The sequence below is a fragment of the Ambystoma mexicanum genome, chromosome 6p, assembly GCF_040938575.1.
Source record: "Ambystoma mexicanum isolate Mex_15411 chromosome 6p, UKY_AmexF1_1, whole genome shotgun sequence".
NCBI lineage: Eukaryota > Metazoa > Chordata > Amphibia > Caudata > Ambystomatidae > Ambystoma > Ambystoma mexicanum.
The window spans coordinates 538,590,997-538,612,788 of NC_090935.1; positions in this window are offsets into that span (position 1 = coordinate 538,590,997).

Here is a 21,792-nt window from a genome sequence, read left to right on the forward strand (position 1 = left end):
GCGGATTGCCTCGAGGCACTCGGCCCGCCTCAGGGCCCTCCGCATGGAGTTCTCCGCCCTGACCATTGTGAGCCGCGCCTCTTCCGCCCGCCGCCGCTCCGCACCTATGGCGTGGTCCAACCGCTGCCACACGGAAGACACTCTCTGTCCTGGGTCCTCCTGCCCTCCGGCCGATGCCTGCCCCTCCGATGTCGAAGGCCCCGAGCCTTCATGGCTCCCACCATGTTGCTGCTGCTGCTCTGCCTCTGCCCGTGCACTGCCTCCTGCTGCCTGCACATCCTCCGCCGCCTGGGGTGCAGTCGTAGATGTGGCCACCCCTGCTCGACGTCCGACTCCCGACTGTGGCAGGGATGCCTCCTCCACCAGCCTGGCCGCACCGTCAGAGGCAGCACCACAGGGCACCCAGGTGACTGATGGGTGGGAAGATGGCACAGAGGACGACTGGCGCGTAGGGGGTCCAGTTGAGGGGGGGGTCGGAGCAAGCCCCATCAGACAGAGGAATCCGGCCTGGGCGACCTGTCCCAGCAGGCTGACGTGGTCAACGAGCCATTGGAGATGAGGTGCAGTCTCTCCATGAAAAGACTGCAGGTCACCTCGCATGGCCCGTTGACGCAACGCCACACCAGCCAGGACAGGCTCAACCCGGACCTGGATGGCCACGTCCGCAGGCAGAGGAAGGCCAGTTGACGTCAGCTCATCCCCTGCCTGAAAACGGGTCTGGACGTAGGCATCCCTGCTGGTGCAAGATGATGCAGGGACAGGATCGGGGACAGGATTGCACACAGGCACCTCCGCGGCGGCCTGTGCTGCCTCCTGTCCCTGGTCCTGCACTGCACCACTAGCACCAGTGGGATCCCCACCTCCAGACCCCGTCTCTGGTGCTTGCACGGCCTCCTCCTCCACCAAACCCCCCACCAACCTGGATGACTCCGTGCCATCTTCCCCTGTTGGGCCCTGTGGGGTCCCAGCTGCCCCTTCTGCTGCCGAGGAGTCCAACTCCAACCTCCGCCTCTTGGACCTCCCCCCGGCAGCTGCGGGCTGGGACGCGGCACCGTACTCCTCACTCCCCGACGAGATGACAACACGGGAGGGGAGCCGGTCCTTGCGTCTCCGGCTGGCGGTGGGATCCCCGCCGCTGTGCTCCACAGCACCTTCTCCACCCTCTTCATCAGTTGACGCTGCAGACAGGGAGAAACAAAACACAGGCATCAGGGCACTGTACAATGGACACATACACACATGACAGTTGCACATGAGTGGCATTGGCAAACCTCAGACATGTCATCACAATCCCCAACACACATGTCATTACAACTCGCACACATGAGCCATATCACAGCCATATTGCAACTGCCACCACCATCCCTACACATACAACTGCATGAGCAGCCAAAGGGGAGCCAGACATCACATGCAACACAGGAAGTGTACCACACATGTACACACACCACCACACTTGCATGCATGTGTACACCTCTGCCAAGTGTCGCAGCGTTCAGACGGGCATCCATGTTACATCTGCCAATCAGGCTTCCACATACCGCTGTCACATGCATCCATGTTGCATCACTGTTGCACCCTTGTCAAATACACACACATGCACTTGTACACAGTGCTCATACATGCAGCTGAAAACAACATACATGCGTGACATCACGGACATGTCTACTTACATACACATTCATCCAGACATGTGTGCACACACAACTGCATTTGGCATGCAAGCCTACACACACAAGCACCATCCATGTCTCACACATTACAGCCCTCGCATGTGTCAGCCCCACGGCCCTGTACACCCCCACCCATACTCGACCCCATACAAACAGATGTGCAACCTGCACACTACCGAATAATCACCACACGCACTGCTCACAATCAGGATGCATGTACACTCACTGCTCGACTCCAGACGGGTCTGCTTCTCTAGGACCTGGACGTGGAGCGCTGGGGATATGCATTCCAGGACCCTCATCTGTTCTTCCGACAAGTGGCCCCGGCGCCCCTCGGCATCCGCTGCCTTCAAGAGGCGCCGGGCCTTGTTCAGGGTCCTGGACCTGAAGTCCTCCCAGCGCTTCCTGACGCGTTGATGGCAGTCACAATGTCAGTCCAGATCCGAGTCCGTCCTTCCTTGTCGGCGCGGGAACTTCCAAAGAGGGCATCATACTGCCCCAGGACTTGCTCCACCAGGACACCAACTTCGGTGGCACTGAAGCTGGTGCCCCTCTGCCTCTCTGGCCGGGGGTTGTCAGTGGTCACAGATGGTGTTTGCCCCGACATGACAACCCCAGAGGCAGGAGTGGGTGGGCAACTGGGTCCTGGGGCTGGGCTGTGGAGTGATGGAATCCCAGTCGGGAGTCTTCAGTTCCAGCAGGGGTGGTCACAGCAACAGCACCCCTGGCTGATGTGCAGGCAGCAAATGGCAGTGCACGTGGGCAGCAGGCAGTCAGGCAGCAGCAGATGGCAGGTGGGAGCGTGTTCGGGGCTCTGGGGGGCAGTAGTTCGGCCTTCTGGGCAGGATCGTGGTCTTCCGTGTGCTTACGCGTGGCCAGCTTGATACGGAGTGATTTGGCACGTGAAAATCCTGCACGTCAGCGTGAAAATCGAGGAAAGGCCCTTAGCGCGTAAGCGCGTCAGCACGCATACGTGATTCTATTGGACCAAAGGCACTCAGCGCGTAAACGCGTCGGCAGCGTATGCGCGTCTGTGGCGTGACCCGCACGGGTGTTTCGCACACAGCACGTGATGACAGAGCACACGTGGAAAGACTGCACGTCAGAGTGTCATCGCGTGTAATTGGACAGCACATCAGAGTGTCATCGCGTGTAATTGGACAGCACGTCAGAGTGTCATCGCGTGTAATTGGACAAAAGTGCGCGTACACGCGATTGGCCTATGTACGTGTATATCAGGGGTGCGCGGACACTTACATACGCAAGTACGTCAGTGCACCTGTATCCTGGGGTGCACGGGAATTTCCACACGCTTTTGGACTGGGTACTGGATTTCAGGGGTGCGCGGGTCACACGCTCGCCTACAACACGCGCAACGCATAAATTTGCGCGCTAACACAATAACAAGCTCAGACCCAGGATGAACATACCGTTCCTAGCAGCAGTGGGCGTGGGCTACCAAAGGAGGAGGAGGAGGATAGTCAGGGCCAGAATATTCACACCCAGAACCAGCCTTTTCGGGATGCCTGATGACCAGGTGTATGGGAGGTACAGGTTTCCACCACACATAATACTGGACCTGGTGAGTGAGTGGGAGGATGACCTCACATCACCCACCCTGTGCTCCCAAGCACTCAGCCCCCTGGAGAAGGTCCTCAATGTACTGCACTTCTTAGCCACTGGATCATTTCAGCGGACAAGTGCCATAGTGGGTGGGGTATCACAGGCCACCCAGTCACGCTGCCTACACCAGGTCTTGAACATCATCACTGCACGCCCATCAGTCCGCAGGCACATATACCTGCCCAGAACACCTGCAGAAAGGCATGCTGCCGCCCTGGATTTTTACGGTGTGGCACGATTCCCCAAAGTGCTAGGTGCCATCGACTGCACCCATGTGGCTCTACGTCCCCCCAGGGCATCAGAGCACATCTATAGGAACCGCAAGCACTGGCATTCCATCAACGTGCAGGTAGTATGTAATGCCAAGGGAATCATCACCTCAGTATATGCCAACTATCCCGGCTCCACCCACGACAGCTTCATTTACCGAATGTCCACCCTAAACCGGGACCTAGAAGCTGGGCGGCATGGCGATACATGGCTGCTTGGTGAGTATGAATGCCACTGCACATGCATGCATGTCAGATACTGAGCAAGGTCACAACCCCACCAATGATACCAATCACCACCTCCACAGGGGACAGTGCCTACCCTCTCAGCCCGCACATGATGACGCCTATTCGGAACCCCACCACGCCACCCCAGGTAAGATATAACACAGCCCACATTACAACCCGGGGCATAGTGGAGCACACATTCGGAGTGCTAAAGTCACGCTTTCGCTCCCTTGACCGTTCTGGCGGGCAGCTGTTGTACGCTCCCCCAGTAGTGTGCAGGATCATAGTGGCAGCATGTGTCCTGCACAACGTTGCAACACGCCGGGGCCTGGCCGTGGACATGGTGGTGGCCCCACATCCCCAACCACATGCACAGCCGCTGCGCATGGGAGGGGAAAGGGCACGGGGGGAGGCAGCCCGTACACAGCTAGTGGCTAATTACTTCACATAGTAATCACACCCCTGTGGAGTGCACACTGCCCTGGCACATTCCATCTGACAATCAATGATGACTCAACCTGAAACTGATCCTGAATGTCTGGAGAATCAACCGTGAAAACCATATCAGCCTGAGATTGTTCACCTGGAAGTGTTACAATGTGTGCATCCCTACCCACACAGACACCACCAATGCAGTTTTGTGAAGAAACACATCCAAGCAGCCAAAATGAATACCCACTTGCAAAATGCAACAAGAGGACAGTGCCATGTCAGCCAACCCATCCCCAGCACCGCCACACGACACACCGTGCCATGTCATGCCATTTGCAGGTAAACAAAGTAATCCCCACAACATGACACTAGTGTCACAATTTACAGTGTCCCTAATTTAAACTTGCAACACCTGAAATGCTCACAGTAATGCAGGACCAACAACAAACTTGAGCAGGTACTACCATTAACATGACATCACAAATGTAATAAATTAGTAGTCTCACCACCTGGAAATGCCTGCACTCCCACCACTACCAACTGTGCAGTGTTGGCGCCATGTAGAGTAGTAGGTGCACTGCTGCCAACATGGACCCCATCTCCAAACTAGAGGGCCTTGTGTAGACATGAGGAAGGGACCTGCAAATTGGGAGGTAGACACAGATGATGAGTTACACATCAATGCAACATGCAGTGTACAACACAACAGCAATATGCACTAGGAATGTATACACAGTATTGACTAGACTACCCACACATGTAGTGGGAGTCCAATGTCACCATGTACGTCAATGTCACTTGGGCACACCCTTTGCAAGCCCATGGAAACGGGAAGCAGGAGGGGTGTGTGTGACTCAAACCCAAGCATCTGAACCAAATACATGACAAGCCTGCATGTGTCCAGCCACAATGCAGCGTATGCCCACAGGAACCATGGAAGGCAACACATTGACCCAAGAAAATTGGGAAAAATAAATTTAAAAATAAAAATAAAAATAAAAATAAAAATAAAATCCCAGGATCCACACAGGTGGGGTTTGGGAGGCCACCCAGGAGGTCCGAGGACAGGGTGCACACCAAAACCCACCTGTGTGGATCCTGGGAAAAAAAACACCTTCATGGGCTCATGGCCCACACGGCTACCCTATTGTGGGAGTATCACTGCTGTCGCTATTGTCACCCTGTGCATCTGCATCCGGAGGTGGTTGCACTATGGGAGGCAGCCCACGGAAGGCCCTAGTCTGCTCCTCCATGGCTGCAAGCATGCGGGTGTGGTAGTTCTGGTTCTGGAGGATGAGTGTGTGGAGGTCCCCATGCAACAACTCACGGGATGCCCGGACCTCCGCCCTTGTTGCCTGCATCTCAGCTGACAGCGTACCGGTGAGACGCTCCAGCTGCTGTTCTGTCCTTTGGTGTGTTGAAGCCTCAAGCTCAACAAGAGTCATCCTGAGGCGAAGGAGCTCCTGCCTCAGGGCTTCCCTGTGGCCCTGTGACTCTATGGAGATGGCCTCCTGCAGAGTCGCCAGTGCCGCCCGGCTGTCCCTGTTGGTCGCCAACATGTCCTCCCTGTGTGACTGGCAGATGGAGTCGGTTGCCTGCTGTAGTCGCTCCATCAGCCTTTCAGGGGGGACAATGGAAGTGGCCACCCTATCCATGGCCTGAGCCATCATCTCGGATGATGCTGCCTGTTGGGTTGCCATACCGTAAATGGATTGCTCCCATGCGGTATTGCCAGGTGGCGTACGGCCACCACGTCGGCGGGCACCAAACCTGTCTGGGGGAAGGCGAAGTGCGCCTTGCTGTGCCGGCACTGCCTGAGGCTGCAGGACTGCATTCCCCCTCTGATCTGCTGGCCCAGGAACAGGATCAGATGTCGCGGAGTGTGACCCTGCATCCGTAACCACCAAAGGCGTAGCTGCCAACACTGACATCCCCATTGAGGGTTCTGACCCTAGTGCAGGTGGGTGGGACAGAACAGAATCCCTCCCTGGAACACTCACCTGCGACGGCACGTAGGTCTCATCATCCGAATCAACAGCTGAGTACAGCTCGGGGGAGGTGCAGCCAGAGACACCCCTTGAGAGCACGACCTGCAGCACTTGTGGGTTCTCACCCACCACCACACCACGTCCCTCACTGGTGGTTGGTCGGCCCTCGGACCCCTCCTGGGTCTGCACCATCTCCACAACCCCAGCAGTATCAGGTGCGTCTTCCCCTGCAAAGACATAAAAACAAAGAAATGGAAACAGGCATTAGCACCATGGCACACAATGAGGGCTGAGAAGCAAGAGAACCAGTACTTGATTGACACATGTCCCACATGACTAAAACCCTCCCATGCATGCACCCTCACTGCATATGAAGGGCAGGCAAATGGCACACACTGATGACACCAAGATGGAAGATGAACACATTTTCTGCATGCTGCCTGGCAGTGGCATGACACATTGGCCTGTGATTGCCTGGTGAAACACACATGCCATCACACAGATGGCATGTACCATTGCAATTGAGTGAAGATGGAGAGGAGGGCAGCACCTATTCATTCAGTCCAGTTCCCGCATGTAATAGCTTTTCTAATTCAAACAGGTCAGATTTTTCACCTGGAACTGCCAGTCCAAAATGGTCCAATTGCACAGGGACATGTGTGAACAAATGATATCCAGGTAACAAAGTCACTCCACTTTACCATAGCCATGTCAGACATGTGACTAGAGGACTGCGAAATGCCTAGTAAAAGTGGTGGAATGCAAAAAATCTGCCTGAATGAACAGTGAAAAATAAGCAACAATGTTGTGGCAAGGTGACACTTCAAGGGCAACTGGCGTGCAGTTGGGCTAGATGTCTACTGTTGGCAGAAGGGATACTGCTATGGCCTAATGCAGCTGCGCAGGATGTATTGCATGAAGCACATGGCTGACCCATACGACTCAGGCGCACACACTCTCACCTGGCACACAAACAGAAGCCCTCACACACACACCATGCACATGGATGACACACACATGCATGTGCACTCACCGGACAATGCCTCGTAATCAGGCAGATCTCCCACGCCTTGGATCTGTTCCTCCGTGACGTAGGTCCCAGTGACTGACTCATGTGGAGTGAGTTCCATGTCTACTACTGGAGACCCACCTCCAGTCACTAGAGTTGCGGCATGACTTGAGGCCAGCTTACTCTTTGCCCTGCGCTTTAGATCATTCCAGCGCTTATAGCAATCATTGGCTGTGCGCCTCACGATTCAAGGGCACTTACGATGTCCGCAACGGTCTGCCAGTGTGCCTGGCGTTGTGCAGGTGTGGTCTTGGATCCTGCAACAATGACCATCTCGTTATCATGTGCAGACACATACTCGACAAGTGCATTCAGTTCGTCATCCGTGAAGCTGGGCTTCCTGGACGGGCCGGACTGTGTAGCCGTGTCTGGGGCATCAGCCTGTGCCGGACGAGCACTCTTCCTCTTCTGCTTGGAAGGTGGTGGTGATCCTGAGTGTCCTGCGCTGCTCTGGACACTAGGGGCAGGAGCCCTGGTGGACTCTGTATCAGGAGTGTGGGATTGCACACTCAGCATAGGAGTTGGTGCAGGCATTGGCTCAAGTGTAATGGTGTCAGGGGGAATGTCAGCAGGATGGACTAGGACCAACACTGTCCTGGCTGGGTGTGTGAGAGCTGGGGTGGATGGAGCCGCAGCTGCCCCTGCAGCCTCTCCGCCCTGCCTACTTGGGGCAGCAGATGACCTTGCTGCCCCAGATGCACGTGGCATGATGACATCAACGTGCACCAGCGCACGTGTCATAGGCCTGCTGACCTGGAAGTCAGCCATGGAGTCAGCCAGGTCTGGTGCCACAATGGGCTGGTCCAACGAGGGCTGAGCATGGATGGTGTCAGCCACATCAGCCTCAACGGGAGGGGGGGAGGGGAGGGGGATTATGGGTGCCCTTGACTGGTCCTCCACACATGGGGGGACAGGCTCACCCTGCAAGTAATGACCACGTCCCCTACCGGATCCACCATGGCCACCACTTGTGGCTCTTCCACCTTTGCCACCCTTGCGGAATCCTCGCCTCCCAGCCATGGCACTGATGTTAATGTGCGTATGGGAGTGGCTGTAAACTATTGTCCTGGGCAATTGGGGGTCAAAGGGGTTGGGTACCAGATGGTAATTGTACCCTAGTGCTCTAGCAAGGCTGAATGTAACCCCTGGGGAAAGATGACGGGTCACGCTACGCAGAGGAGCCCCAAAAAAGGGAGATGACGTGCACGCAACCCCTCCTAGACCACGTGTGCAGAAAGAAAAACCTACACTACGCTGTGGCACCCAGTAACACAAGAATGAACGTATGCGTGTCACACGCAGCCTAGAATGACCTCTGAAGGGGTAGGCTACACACGGGGCAAGCACAGATGTTAGATACGTGCGTGACTCACCGTCTGCCAGGTAAAAGAGCGTGAAAAAGGAGCGCATTTGGTTGGCAACACCCCCGCCAAAAGAAGATTTGTACGCTGTCTGAGGAGACAGGACAACAGTAGAAGGGAACACTGTTTGAGGGAACAGGCCCAGGTAAACCAGTAAAAGAGAAAAAAGAGAAAAAGCTGTCAGAGGTAACAGGGAATACGAACTTGAAACGCCGTGAAGTAAATCGCGTGTGAAACGACAAGAAGTACAGAATTCACCCACTCGCTCTCCACGAAAAGCACGTACAAGGAAATGGTGTTCTACACGTACCTTTTATACAGGCCCACACGTCCAGCGTCACTTACGCGGCGTGTACGCGCTAGGGCCATTTAAACCAATTACACGCTTTGTCACTTCTGCGTGTAGAGCCATTTCCACCAATTACACGCTTTGTCACTTCTGCGTGTAGGGCCATTTCCGCCAATTACACGCTTTGTCACTGCCGCGTGTACGCGCTAGGCCCATTCCCACCAATTACACACTTTGACACTCGGACGTGTCTTTCATTTTTTTCACACGCAACATTTCCAAACGTGTGCCCAATTCAACGTGCACGTGACTTCATAGACGCGCATACGCTGCCGACGCGTTTACGCGCTGAGTGCCTTTGGTCCAATAGAATCGCGTATGCGTGCTGACGCGCTTACGCGCTAAGGGCCTTTCCTCGATTTTCACGCTGACGTGCAGGATTTTCACGTGCCAAATCACTCCGTATCAAGCTGGCCACGCGTAAGCACACGGAAGACCACGCTCCTGCCGAAGGCCGAACTACTGCCCCCCAGAGCTCCGAGCACGCTCCCACCTGCCATCTGCTGCTGCCTGACTGCCTGCTGCCCACGTGCACTGCCATTTGCTGCCTGCACATCAGCCAGGGGTGCTGATGCTGTGACCACCCCTGCTGGAACTGAAGACTCCCGACTGGGATTCCATCGCTCCACAGCCCAGCCCCAGGACCCAGTTGCCCACCCACTCCTGCCTCTGGGGTTGTCATGTCGGGGCAAACACCATCTGTGACCACTGACAACCCCCGGCCAGAGAGGCAGAGGGGCACCAGCTTCAGTGCCACCGAAGTTGGTGTCCTGGTGGAGCAAGTCCTGGGGCAGTATGATGCCCTCTTTGGAAGTTCCCGCGCCGACAAGGAAGGATGGACTCGGATCTGGACTGACATCGAGACTGCCATCAACGCGGAGGGGGTGGCAGTCCGGGACTTACAACATGTCAGGAAGCGCTGGGAGGACTTCAGGTCCAGGACCCTGAACAAGGCCCGGCGCCTCTTGAAGGCAGCGGATGCCAAGGGGCGCCGGGGCCACTTGTCGGAAGAACAGATGAGGGTCCTGGAACGCATATCCCCAGCGCTCCACGTCCAGGTCCTAGAGAAGCAGACCCGTCTGGAGTCGAGCGGTGAGTGTACATGCATCCTGATTGTGAGCAGTGCGTGTGGTGATTATTCGGTAGTGTGCAGGTTGCACATCTGTTTGTATGGGGTCGAGTATGGGTGGGGGTGTACAGCGCCGTGGGGCTGACACATGCGAGGGCTGTAATGTGTGAGACATGGATGGTGCTTGTGTGTGTAGGCTTGCATGCCAAATGCAGTTGTGTGTGCACACATGTTTGGATGAATGTGTATGTAAGTACACATGTCCGTGATGACACGCATGTATGTTGTTTTCGGCTGCATGTATGAGCACTGTGTACATGTGCATGTGTGTGTATTTGACAAGGGTGCAACAGTGATGCAACATGGATGCATGTGACAGCGGTATGTGGAAGCCTGATTGGCAGATGTGACATGGATGCCCGTCTGAACGCTGCGACACTTGGCAGAGGTGTACACATGCATGCAAGTGTGGTGGTGTGTGTACATGTGTGGTGCACTTCCTGTTTTGCATGTGATGTCTGGCTCCCCTTTGGCTGCTCATGCAGTTGTATGTGTAGGGATGGTGGTGGCAGTTGCGATATGGCTGTGGTATGGCTCATGTGTGCGAGTTGTAATGACATGTGTGTTGGGTATTGTGATGACATGTCTGAGGTTTGCCAATGCCACTCATGTGCAACTGTCATGTGTGTATGTGTCCATTGTACAGTGCCCTGATGCCTGTGTTTTGTTTCTCCCTGTCTGCAGCGTCAACTGATGAAGAGGGCGGAGAAGGTGCTGTGGAGCACATCGGCGGGGATCCCACCGCCAGCCGGAGACGCAAGGACCGGCTCCCCTCCCGTGTTGTCATCTCGTCAGGGAGTGAGGAGTACGGTGCCGCGTCCCAGCCCGCAGCTGCCGGGGGGAGGTCCAAGAGGCGGAGGTTGGAGTTGGACTCCTCGGCAGCAGAAGGGGCAGCTGGGACCCCACAGGGCCCAACAGGGGAAGATGGCACGGAGTCATCCAGGTTGGTGGGGGGTTTGGTGGAGGAGGAGGCCGTGCAAGCACCAGAGACGGGGTCTGGAGGTGGGGATCCCACTGGTGCTAGTGGTGCAGTGCAGGACCAGGGACAGGAGGCAGCACTGCCGCCGCGGAGGTGCCTGTGTGCAATCCTGTCCCCGATCCTGTCCCTGCATCATCTTGCACCAGCAGGGATGCCTACGTCCAGACCCGTTTTCAGGCAGGGGATGAGCTGACGTCAACTGGCCTTCCTCTGCCTGTGGACGTGGCCATCCAGGTCCGGGTTGAGCCTGTCCTGGCTGGTGTGGCGTTGCGTCAATGGGCCATGCGAGGTGACCTGCAGTCTTTTCATGGAGAGACTGCACGTCATCTCGAATGGCTCGTTGACCACGTCAGCCTGCTGGGACAGGTCACCCAGGCTGGATTCCTCTGTCTGATGGGGCTTGCTCCGACCCCCTCCTCAACTGGACCCCCTACGCGCCAGTCGTCCTCTGTGCCATCTTCCCACCCATCAGTCACCTGGGTGCCCTATGGTGCTGCCTCTGACGGTGCGGCCAGGCTGGTGGAGGAGGCATCCCTGCCACAGTCGGGAGTCGGACGTCCAGCAGGGGTGGCCACATCTACGACTGCACCCCAGGCGGCGGAGGATGTGCAGGCAGCAGGAGGCAGTGCACGGGCAGAGGCAGAGCAGCAGCAGCAACATGGTGGGAGCCATTAAGGCTCGGGGCCTTCGACATCGGAGGGGCAGGCATCGGCCGGAGGGCAGGAGGACCCAGGACAGAGAGTGTCTTCCGTGTGGCAGCGGTTGGGCCACGCCATAGGTGCGGAGCGGCGGCGGGCGGAAGAGGCACGGCTCACAATGGTCAGGGTGGAGAACTCCATGCAGAGGGCCCTGAGGCGGGCCGAGTGCCTCGAGGCAATCCGCAGGGGGTTGGAGGAGGACACAGCGTCGTCCCTGCGGACCCTCGGGGCCATGGAACAGGACCGCCTCCGGGACATCGAACAGGAGTTCGATGATGCCCTGGCCCGGAACACCACGGAGTGAGCCGCTGGACTTGCCCGCCGCCTTTGTATATAGTTCTTTAGTTTTAGGTTTCCTTTGTTTGTTCTTATGATTTGGAGTCGACGGACACTGCTCCACTTTTTGTATATAGTTGCATTTTAGTTAGGGTTTTTTGTAGGTTTCCTTTGTTCAGTTGGGCTCATGGACCCTTGGATGTTTTGTACATAGTTCATTGGATTGATTTTATTTTTCATTTGACTTTGGACAACATTTTTTTGGATTAGGATTTGGTGGTTTTATTTTTTTAAACGGACATGCAGCTTATCTTTTTTTCATTCCCATTGTAGTTTGTTTCATTTCTTTTGCATTCTTTTTTTTAATATACAATTTTGTTTTCATACTTCACTGTGTGGTATCATCTCATTGGTTTCATGCATGTCATGTTGGGTGTTTTCCCATTCAATTGCAACCATTGTGTGTGACGGACATGGGTTCATTAACTTTATGAACATTGGGGGTGTAACATGTAATTTCCATTTCCATGTGGGTGAATGGGTTACTTGGTAGGGCTTTTTTGCTGTGGAGGCTGACCATAACGCACATGATTGGGGATTGTGAGGACCTGGTGGGGGCTGCCCATGGTGGCTGGGGGGTGGGGGTGGGTGGGAGACATGAGTGGGGGCCTGGTGGAGGCTGCCCCTGGTGGCTGGGGGTGGGCGTGGTGATAGACATGAGTGGGGGCCTGGTGGAGGGTGCCCCTGCACTGCTGGGGGGTGGCGGTGGTGGGAGACATGGGTGGTGGCCTGGTGGAGGGTGCCCCTGCACTGCTGGGGGGTGGGGGGTGGGAGACATGGGTGGGGGCCTGGTGGTGGGTGCCCCTGGTGGCTGGGGGGTGGGGGTGGTGGGAGACATGAGTGGGGGCCTGGTGGAGGGTGCCCCTGCACTGCTGGGGGGTGGGGGTGGTGGGAGACATGAGTGGGGGCCTGGTGGAGGCTGCCCCTGGATGCTGGGGGGTGGGGGTGCAGGGGGACATGAGTGGGGGCCTGGTGGTGCTGCCCCTGCACTGCTGGGGGGTGGTGGTGATAGGGGACATGAGTGGGGGCCTGGTGGAGGCTGCCCCTGGTGGCTGGGGGGTGGGGGCGGTGGGAGACATGAGTGGTGGCCTGGTGGAGGCTGCCCCTGCTGGCTGGGGGGCGGGGGTGGTGGGAGACATGAGTGGGGGCCTGGTGGAGGCTGCCCCTGCACTGCTGGGGGGTGGGGGTGGTGGGAGACATGGGTGGGGGCCTGGTGGAGGGTGCCCCTGCACTGCTGGGTGGCGGGGGTGGTGGGAGACATGGGTGGTGGCATGGTGGAGGGTGCCCCTGCACTGCTGGGGGTGGGGGGGTGGGAGACATGGGTGGGGGCCTGGTGGTGGGTGCCCCTGGTGGCTGGGGGGTGGGGGTGGTGGGAGACATGAGTGGGGGCCTGGTGGAGGGTGCCCCTGCACTGCTGGGGGGTGGTGGTGATAGGGGACATGGGTGGTGGCCTGGTGGAGGCTGCCCCTGGTGGCTGGGGGGTGGGGGTGGTGGGAGACATGAGTGGTGGCCTGGTGGAGGCTGCCCCTGCTGGCTGGGGGGTGGGGGTGGTGGGAGACATGAGTGGGGGCCTGGTGGAGGCTTCCCCTGGTGGCTGGGGGGTGGGGGTGCTGGGTGACATGAGCAGGTGTGCAGGGTAGTCCCCTGTGGTGTGTGCTGCCTGCAGGGGCCGTGGAGGGTGTACAGGGAATACCTGGGAGCACACAGCCAAATCGCGTGTAGATTTTCCCGCGTACCCCTGTCATACACGTGCCCAGCCAAATCGCGTGTGGAACTTCCCGCGCACCCCTGAAATCCACGTACCCGGCCAAATCGCGTGTGGAACTTCCCGCGCACCCCTGTAATCCACGTACACGGCCAAATCGCGTGTGGAACTTCCCGCGCACCCCTGAAATCCACGTACCCGGCCAATTCGCGTGTGGAACTTCCCGCGCACCCCTGAAATCCGCGTACCCTGACAAATCGCGTGTGGAACTTCCCGCGCACCCCTGTAATCCACGTACACGGCCAAATCGCGTGTGGAACTTCCCGCGCACCCATGTACTACACGTACACGGCCAAATCGCGTGTGGAACTTCCCGCGCACCCCTGAAATCCACGTACCCGGCCAAATCGCGTGTGGAACTTCCCGCGCACCCCTGAAATCCACGTACCCGGCCAAATCGCGTGTGGAAATTCCCGCGCACCCCTGAAATCCACGTACACGGCCAAATCGCGTGTGAGACTTCCCACGCACCCCGGTATACACAAACACGTATTTTTTGTCAGCGGGTGTCTGTGTTTGTGGGTACCCCTTTGCACGTCATTTGTCCTGGAGGGCCACAGTATAGGACATTCATCATGGCAGTATATAGGTGCTATTTGTTGGCGCACCTTTTGGCGCACATTTCTTACAGGAGCAGAGACGCTACCGCCTGCTTTCTTGTGGCGGTCGTGTTTGTGCCTGTGCGCTGGTTTGAGCGTGCGGTTTTTTCCCCTATTCTATTCCATGAATATGTGTTGTAGGCGAGCGTGTGAGCGTTCCGCGCACTTGTGCCCTGTACTTCCACCGTGACGCCCACATTTTGGCAAGTTGTTCCCCATTCCGAGTGTTACGCCCCATGTTCCGCCTACTTTTGTTGCGTGCGCCGCGCTTTGTGCGATTTTCACTGTGGCATGTGCGATTTTCGCTGTGACCTGGCGCACGCAGTTAGATGGCCTGTGCGCCAACGTGCGCCGCGCACTTTTTTATCGCACATCCGAAGGTTTTCTCGCGCACGGCCTTCCATGAATCGATGTGCGCTGCTTTTCGTGCGATTTTCGCACTTGCACTGCGATTTTCCCTATTCCACTGCGATTCGCACGTTTTTGGCCACTTGCGCCGCGCTAATTATTCCATGAATTGCCCTCCTAATCTGTTTCCACAAATCAACTGGCAGGAGTACGGGAAATGATAGGTCAATATCACTTAAAGTGAATACCGACGACTGTAAGACCGACTCTATTTCTTTATAGAATCCGGTCGGATTCTTTCTTATATCGGAATAGTTTGCTTTATGGTGTTCACTTCCTGTCTTGAAAACGGGACGTGAACAAACTGTGAAACGTAATGTGCAGGAATTTCTCCGGCTACTATTCCTCGTCCAGCATCTGCCGCAATCTCAACTTTCGGGACAAATGTCGGAGGGACCTCTCTCATAGGCAACTGAGAAGTAGGCATCTCCGAACGCTTACTAAGCAACAGAGCTAAATCAAGCGCTAAGGCAGTTGAAGAAGTATCAATCGAAAAGGCTCTCTTATAAACACTCAACAATTCTGCGGGACAACAAATCTTTCTTCTTACACACTCATTCTGCAGGTGCTCTACCATCACCTGTATCACTTTCTTTTGCATTTCTAACGTATACTGACTATATGTGTCATATACTTCATCTGGAGTTATCGACATATCCGAAATCCATCTTATCGCATCCTTTATACAAATTTGCGCTTCCTCTCCTTTTAATTCTAGACGAGGAGAAAACCGTTTCTGTAAGTACATAATACCTAAACTACCACCATCTGCTTCCTCATTCTGTAACTCTTCCAACTCCTTCCTATACTCAAAAATCCTCTCAACATGCTCATATACCTTCTCCGCAGTATCTCTGGACAACGCTAAGGCGTTCAAATCCCGTAACCCTTGTGGGAAATCTACATCATTTAGTCTATTCCACATTATGCTCAAATGAGTCCCTAATCCTTCGATAAAAACATTTTTCTCAGGAATATCTTTTAAATTTTCGAGTGTGGAAAAACATCAGCTTGTTCACCCTTCTCCATACAATGTTTAGCCCAAGCAGTCAATTCACTCCTTTTGTCTGGGGACACAGTATTACGAGTCACAACCCTTGGTCTTGCTCCCTGGTCTACTACAAGCAATGCAGAATCACTTGGAAGAGGAAGAGTAGGCACATTCTGAATAACAACAGGTGAAGGCAAGGGGGCAGGCAAAGGGGCGACGGCTGGAAGAACAACAGGAAGAACAACAGGGAGGACCGAAGGAACTATAGAAGGGGGAACTACAACAGGAAGGGGCAAAGCGCCAGGAGGAGGGACGTACGGAGGTGGCGCGGTGGCATCGGGCCTTCGTTCATGCAAAAGCTTATTAATCAATTCATCTGACGTATGAAAATCTTTTGAAGGGTAGATTTTCTGAATGCCTAATTGAAACGCCCTGTCCGTGTTCCTAACTGACTCCAATTGTTTATTTTGATCATATAACCGTGCCTTTTCGACACTTGTCATATGTCTACGCATGTGTTTCTCTCTACACTTTTGTTGCTGCAAAGCTTCTGTTTTCCAACTGTGCAACGCGTCAAATGCTGCAGGTCTAGCCTTTTTCTTTACTAATACAGACTCTAAATATTCTATACGAGGGATTTCAAAACTACCATTGGTTGGCCACCGAAGTTCAGAATTATGCCTGGCTTGTCAGTGCCAAATGTCATTAAATGCTATACTACCAAAGCCTTTCTTACAGTACATAGTACATGCCGGCAACCCCTCCTGTGGTGCGGGACGGCTATCTTCCAAAGATTGTCTGTCGCTGCGGACTAATGCCCTAAAGCAGGCAGACAATTTTCCAGGCATATCAAAGTTCTGGTGTTACCTCGTTAAATAATTGTGCTCGCGAGTACAATGCTCCAAATTCAAATTGTCAGGGTTAGATTAAGAATCGGGGCACGATTCACCTGACCAAAGGACTGGGAGGCCCATCGGGTTACTAAGGACAATGCTAAAGACCCACATATCTAGTCATTTTCGGCAAATTTACCCACCTCAAATATATGGACCCTCTTCAAGACGTCGTCTCGGGCTGCAGCTCACCGTCCAGGGATCGGATCGTGCAGTTTTGTCGAGGAATTCGCTTCTCGTCTAGAGTGGCCGGTTCTGTTGCCACCGTCTGATCCCGGTCCAATAGCCGAGCCAACCTTCAACGAGACTAAGTCAATCTTGAGGGTCCCTATTCGGGCGCCATCTGTGGAATCAGGAAAAATACAATATTACGGCTGTTACACCAAGCAAAGGAAAATACTCCGACACGGGCTTGTAAAGATTCCCAGAATCTTTATTACAAAACTGAACAGTATTCAACAAAGTACACACATAGCTATTTGGCCGTCAATACATCACAGAGACCACCAGCAGGGTTCAATGTGAGCAGTGAACAGAATTTCCTAGCTGGACATCGACGCATTTATACAATTTGTAAAATGATGTCCAGCCCTCTTACAGGTTAATTATACACTGGGCTAGGGTCGCGCCAGGTTCACTTTCCTAATTTACATATCTTGTGCATGCGGTTTACTTTTGAATATATTTACTAACACACTTCATTATTCTTTACATGCTGTTTTAATACAGACCAAACAAATGTTTCACATATTATATTTGGATAGCATTACTGTTCTTGTATACTTGCAGTTTAACATTGCTAATTCAAGTAATCCCCTGCTCCCGAGGTCAACAAAGGACAAGCTCTACATGACCCTAACATGTAGCCTGAAGGCAGGTTGGACATTAACTCTCCTACAGAGGTTGGAGAGGTTAAGGCAAGAACAAGGGCACACGAGACAGCCATTTTAGATTACAGGGTGACTATGTACAAAAACCCCAAAATGGCGGTTCTAACCTAAAATGGAGGCTTGATTCAAGATGGCGGCTTACATCAATTTCTAAGGTCAAGACCTTGCCATAGAGAGTTATTCGCGTACAATTTTAAACAACTTGGCGTAGGCCAATATACATACAAATCGTTATAATAGGAGGCATAATTTAATATCCGGTTTGACACCTTGTGGTGTAGTTTGTGCGCTACTCTGTACATGGGGACTGTTGCTGCTATTTTTCCCTGTATAAAAACAGGGAAGACTGTTTTTTGTGGATAGTTGCCCCTCACCAGCCTGCTCTGGGATGGTAGGTGATACAGCTAATACTAACAATATTTGCATTTATGTACCATGCCGGGATTTGAACCTGTAACCAACAGGTTCTGTACTGTTATCCATGAGCGCTCTACTCACTGTACTATCTGTTCGGGAATCAGGAATATGTTTGTCACCCAGTGGTAACTGATATGCTGCACCCTGTATCAGGGTGTTATTCAGAGCTTTCGCCGTGTTTAATTTCTGAGAGACATGGGTAGATGTTTCCCTTTACTCTCTAGCTGATGCACCATTGGTAAGCTTGTAGTGCTGCTTGTGGTTCAACAATGGGGAGCTAAACATGCTTATGGATGACACCTATTTATGCTCGTGGGGGCATGTGTTCTTTAATTTGCAAACTGTGTTGTTTTGGCTAAGGAGTGAAAATACGCTTTTGTTCTAAACAACTTTTTATGGCTTGTCGCTTTCCTCCCTGAATTCGAAGTATTAAACTCCTTATGACTTGAGGCACACAAATTGAGCTGTCACGCAGGCTTGCTGCGCAGCCTGCCTGGGTTTGTATTCTGTCCCATTGCTTTCTTCCCCCGTGTTTCATTATGTGGTATTGCTTGACATGGTGTCTTGTGGGTAGTAGGCCTCTCGCTTATGGGTTCCTGGGGTTTTCGTTTGGGAGCCATTTGTCTTGTAAAAACTGTTTACTTTTGTACTTTAGGCAAACCTGAAATTGGGGGGTGCCTTAAATGCAGTGAAACTCTATGTGAATTTTGATTGTCCCCTGTTTTGGGTAGCATTTTGCTCATGTGCAAAATTAGGCTGGCATTGAATTCCGAGATTTATACCTCTCTCTAAACCTTTGTCTGCCCCTGTCATGTGCATGACTAACCTCCCCACTGATGTGGGACTTGTGAAACTGCAAATATTTGTATTTTGCTTATTTGAAATTGCATTGTATCTATGCACGATATATCTTTGGTGTCTGAAAATGGACTAACAATCGTTTTCAAAATGCATGCCATAATAAAACTTTACTTTGCCCTTGTTCTGTGCATGCCTGATATCCTCTCTGATGTGGGACCCGTGGCTCTGCAATATTTGGCTTTTATTCGTTCAAAATTGCTTTGGAAATAAGTACGATATATCTTGTGTCCGAAAATGAACTGAAACGTTTGAAAATGCGGGTTGTTTACTCAAATGTTATGTTTTAAAGGAAACCCCCCTCCCCCGCAAGTCTAGCAAAGTACGTGTTTCACCCATTGTATCCTTTATCGTCTATCTGTAAAACACGCACAGTCAATGGGGGTCATTCCAAGTTGAGCGGTAAGGGGTTACCGGCACTGGTATGGATGCCGGTGCCGGTAACCCCCTACCACCCTATTCCGAGGTCACTTAGCGGGTCCCACCGGAACGGCTGGACTGACCAGCCATTCTTAGCGGGGCCCGTTAAGGGACCTTGGAGCTAAGAACGGGCCCGCAATTTGCGGGCATGTTATTAGCGCCTTCCCCATTCCCATTGAGCCCTATGGGGGCTCGAATGGGAATGGGGAATGGTATATGGCATGGGGACTTACCGGGTCCTCATAGGTCGGAATGTCCCGGTAAGTCCCCATTCTGCCTCCTCGGACCCGGACCCGAGTTTGGAGGCAGCCATGGTGCTGATGGCACCATGACTGCCTCCAAATTTGGAATGACCCCCAATGTCTGCACGTTGCTTCGTGAAATGCCTGGCACTGCACTCAGATTGACTTTGTGTCTATACTTTTTAAAAACAGGTTTGTACTGCGGTTTGAAAAATGCCCCTTAGTTTTGTATTATATGGACAAACCACTGTGTTCGTATCGTCTTTTAAAGTACGTGTTTCAAACATTGTCACTTTTAAAATGCATTTTGTAAATGCGCGCCGTGTCTGGTGCGTTGCTCCGTGTCGGCTTTCTTCCCGGCGCAGGGGCTCACTTACTTGAAAGGGTGAATGAAACACCGCCTGCGCCGGGCTGCTCTGTTTGTTTTCTCGGCTGCTTCGCTCGTCCGCCACGTGCTCCGACTGGAAGGCTCCTTTGGAATTCTGCTTTACGCTCTCTCTCCTGGCTGATATTTCGAACAGGGCAATGTTCAAGTAAGCAGAAAAGACACCGTGGGAAAGCGAACCTGGGAAAAAAACGGGGGGCCCAAGATTGTCAGTTAAGAGTAAACTTCACCAAGAGGTAGAAGAAGAAAGATATGGAAGACACTGAGTTAACAGTGTACTTCCTGACTGTTTGGGATCCCGTTCAGGGTCGACAGTTTGTATTTTGTGAGAGCTGTGTAGCTCTTTTTATAAGACTCAGGGCTAGACTAGCCCTGGGTCTTTGAAGTGTGGCAGTGAGGACTGAAGCCCAAACCCAGGCTGGCAGTAGCTGAATGTCTGGCCCCCGAGGGGGGGAGCAGACATTGTGCTCTCTCTGCCTGACTGTTGGTTTCCTCTGGGTGCTTAGCACCCAGTTGCTTTGTGGAAGGGTGAGGAGATTGATCACACCTCACTCTTCCATTGCTTTGTAGTGACAGAGACTGCGTGTCTCTGTGTGAGATAAGGAGAGGGGTCAGGCTTGGGTGAAGGAGCTGCCCCTCTCCAGGGCCTGCCGGATGGTACCAGCAGTTACCCTGCCTCGTTTTGGGAGGCCCTGCAGCATTGCCCAGAGGTAGTGACAGCATAGCAAATTCCCGCACGTTATCCAGCAAGATGGCTGACTGCCAGCAAATACCACATGATCTCATGTGTCTGCCCAATGTGAACACGTTATTCGACTCGACCTGCGAGTTCTCTTGGGCACATGCATGCCCAGCCTTGCTAATAAGCAACAAAGAACAGTGTTTATTTATTTGGTATTTATAATGCCATCTGAACCCTACACAGGGTAACCTCCAATTGTTCTGGGTAGTGGGACCTGCTCACAGAGTGGCCCAGGCAACATTCTATCATCTAACTTTCAATAGTACGTTCCTAAATCGCATCCTGTTCTATATTTTCTCAGCATCTCGTCCTGTTTTGTTACTTGGACGGCAATCAGTTTCTGCCTGTCTCCATTTACACACACAGTACTTTTACTTTACAAAATAATTATTACTATGATTACTTGGATATTTATTGAGTGTGGACACAGCTCAGAGAAGCAATGGAGCGCTTCAAAATCAAAGGGGAAGAACATGGTGAGGGGAGCAGAGAAACATGGGAGTGGGGCGCTAACAGGAGAGGGAGGAAGGAGGAAGGTAGGCGATTTGTCAGCAAGGGATCTGCAAGCAACCAGGGGAAGCAACCATGGGGAGCAGGTCAGCCAGTCTCTGGTAGGGTAGGGTGGGGAGGGGAGGGTGCGTTGACCGAGGTGTTAGGGAGGAGCTATTCCTTGAAGAGGCAGGTACATTTTTGATCTCTGCACGTGTAAACATTCTGACAGCAATCATCTTTTATTGGAGCTGTTTCAGTTGTGCTGATTGTCTATGATCCGTCCTTTTATGCATAATTTCAGCATTTAGTTCCCCCAGGGTCCTAGTGCCCGGATAGCCGGCACCTTTGCATTTCCCCCATCTGACCGCAGTGGAGGGTCAATGCTCAGAGATAAACTCAGCGGGCTCTTAGTGGTTGGTGTCAATAAACTATCAATTATGACATCAAAAAGAGGTTCACGTTATTCAAATAAAAAAGATCTCGTAGTCATTGGGCCTCATTACGACCCAGGCGGTAAGTTACCGCCTGGGCCGTGACTTTACCACCATGGCGTAAA